Genomic DNA, 3,920 nt, shown 5'->3' with positions numbered 1-3,920 from the left:
ACAACACTGACACAACACACACAACAGTGACACAACACACACAACACTGACACAACACACACAACACTGACACAACACACACAACACTGACACAACACTGACACAACACACACAACACTGACACAACACACACAACACAACACTGACACAACACTGACACAACACACACAACACTGACACAACACTGACACAACACACACAACACTGACACAACACACACAACACTGACACAACACTGACACAACAACAGGACAAGATCTCATACATACTGGCAGTAGCGGCTCCAGACAATTTTGATTGGGGGGTCAATGGGGGGTCCTGGTCATTTAAAGGGGGGTCTCATGAAAACCAACAGAAAATACAGTGGACACGGGTAATAACTGCATATTAATGCTACTAAACAAATAAAACAACACAGCATATCAACTACTTTGTTTTTAATTAATTAATCAATTGTAGTTTGCAAACAATATGCTCGAACTTTAATTGCCATATCCACACCCAGTGCCGCTGCTAGTCATATTGGTGCCCTAAGCATAATTCCATTATGATGACCCCCCCACCCTGAAATTTGCCAGTTTAACTTTTTATTACCAAACATATAACTCAATACCAATAACACAATAGCAGCATCGCAGTATAAAACCTAGGAACAATAAATAGAGAAAGTAAAATCTTCACAGCTTTGCTGACTTTGTAAACATATGTAGAATATCCAACACACACTACACATTTGAAAGTGCAAACTTTTCTTCAGTAAACAGAATTAGTAGCAGCACATCCACATTTCCAGAATTTAAGTTAATTAAACATGGACATGCCTGCATGTGATGCACGGTCATCATCTCGCAGTTTCTTCTTCTTTCTTTTCTCTGATCCTGACTCCTAATGTCTTTTCGGGGCCATTTCCAAATAAGTTGCCTAGACTACCGTCTGTCACACTGCGTCAGGCGCACGCGCCATCAACCGGCGCTGCCGCGCGGACCGTACATGGACGGTTGGTGGTGATATGGGATTGTTCGGCCGTGTTTTTTTTACATATACATGGCTAAAATGTGCTGCCTAATCATTTTTCTATAGCCTAATGAAATAATATTAGATTTGAAAAAATGTTTTTCATTATGCTATTTTGGTGTCGCCTCAGCACTTGGTGCCTTACGCACAGCGCGTGATGCGCGTGGGAGCGGCGGCGCTGGCCACACCCATGACAGAAAACATATTTACAATCCAAACGAACTAAGCGTGTATGATTTAAATTGAGGCTGTCTTGGTTTCTCGGCTGGGCCATGGATTAAATCCCCAGTTAAATCCTCTCCGCCGTCAGGGTTCCCACTATCTGTGCCCGCTGTAGCGCTCGATGAGGCGCCATTTCTTTCCATCTGCTCACCTGTCTCTTCCGCCCTTTTTTAGGTATGACAAAACGATCCATTTTTAGCTTCAAGAAAAGTTCGTAGCAGCTCTTGCGGCTGCGCGACAGCGCCTTGAACGCAATGACGCAAGACGCAGCGGCAGCAACGTTCATGGGGCGTCGCATTGATTCTGATGTTTATTTTTTTTAATATGTCGATTAAATTATTAATTATTATTGTTCTGCGTAGTTTGAAGAGAACGATTTTTAAATCTTTATCCCGGATATATATTTTAATATATATCAAATATTTTTTAATCAGGAAGGGGTGGGGGGTCTAATGGGGGGTCAAGGCATTTTTTGGAAGGGTCTTGAGACCCCCCAAGACCCCCCCTGGCGCCGCCACTGCATACTGGGAGAAAAGCCCATCAGCTCAAACCTGACGGCGAGATACGTCAAGTCCTGTCACGACAGAAGAGCAACAACCAGCACAACACTGACACAACACACACAACACTGACACAACACAGACACAACACACACAACACTGACACAACACACACAACACTGACACAACACACACAACACTGACACAACACACACACAACACACACAACACAGACACAATACACACAACACACACAACACTGACACAACACTGACACAACAACAGGACAAGATCTCATACATACTGGGAGAAAAGCCCATCAGCTCAAACCTGGCGGCGAGATACGTCAAGTCCTGTCACGACAGAAGAGCGACAACCAGCACAACACAACACAACACAGACACAACACACACAACACTGACACAACACACACAACACACACAACACTGACACAACACAACACAACACACACAACACTGACACAACACACACAACACACACAACACTGACACAACACACACAACACTGACACAACACACACAACACTGACACAACACACACAACACACACAACACTGACACAACACAGACACAACACACACAACACTGACACAACACACACAACACTGACACAACACACACAACACTGACACAACACACACACAACACACACAACACAGACACAATACACACAACACACACAACACTGACACAACACTGACACAACAACAGGACAAGATCTCATACATACTGGGAGAAAAGCCCATCAGCTCAAACCTGGCGGCGAGATACGTCAAGTCCTGTCACGACAGAAGAGCGACAACCAGCACAACACACACAACACAGACACAACACACACAACACTGACACAACACACACAACACACACAACACTGACACAACACAACACACACAACACTGACACAACACTGACACAACACTGACACAACAACAGGACAAGATCTCGTACATACTGGGAGAAAAGCCCATCAGCTCAAACCTGGCGGCGAGATACGTCAAGTCCTGTCACGACAGAAGAGCAACAACCAGCACAACACAACACAACACTGACACAACACAGACACAACACACACAACACACACAACACTGACACAACACAACACACACAACACTGACACAACACTGACACAACACTGACACAACAACAGGACAAGATCTCGTACATACTGGGAGAAAAGCCCATCAGCTCAAACCTGGCGGCGAGATACGTCAAGTCCTGTCACGACAGAAGAGCAACAACCAGCACAACACAACACAACACTGACACAACACACACACGACACACACAACACACACAACACTGACACAACACAACACACACAACACTGACACAACACTGACACAACACACACAACACACACAACACTGACACAACACACACAACACTGACACAACAACAGGACAAGATCTCATACATACTGGGAGAAAAAACCCATCAGCTCAAACCTGACGGCGAGATACGTCAAGTCCTGTCACGACAGAAGAGCAACAACCAGCACAACAGAACACAACACTGACACAACACACACACAACACACACAACACTGACACAACACACAAAACACAACACAGACACAACACACACAACACTGACACAACACACACAACAGTGACACAACACACACAACACACACAACACTGACACAACACACACAACACTGACACAACACAACACACACAACACTGACACAACACTGACACAACACTGACACAACAACAGGACAAGATCTCATACATACTGGGAGAAAAGCCCATCAGCTCAAACCTGACGGCCAGATACGTCAAGTCCTGTCACGACAGAAGAGCAACAACCAGCACAACACACACAACACTGACACAACACTGACACAACACTGACACAACAACACTGACACAACAACAGGACAAGATCTCATACATACTGGGAGAAAAGCCCATCAGCTCAAACCTGACGGCGAGATACGTCAAGTCCCTGTCACGACAGAAGAGAAACAACCAGCACAACACAACACAACACAACACACACAACACTGACACAACACACACAACACAGACACAACACAACACAACACACACAACACTGACACAACACAACACACACAACACTGACACAACACTGACACAACACTGACACAACACAACACAACACAACACTGACACAACACACACAACACAACACAACACAA

Source organism: Barbatula barbatula (genome assembly GCF_947034865.1).
Source record: "Barbatula barbatula genome assembly, chromosome: 21".
In the NCBI taxonomy this organism is placed as follows: Eukaryota; Metazoa; Chordata; class Actinopteri; order Cypriniformes; family Nemacheilidae; genus Barbatula; species Barbatula barbatula.
Note: the sequence above shows the minus strand (reverse complement) of the source record.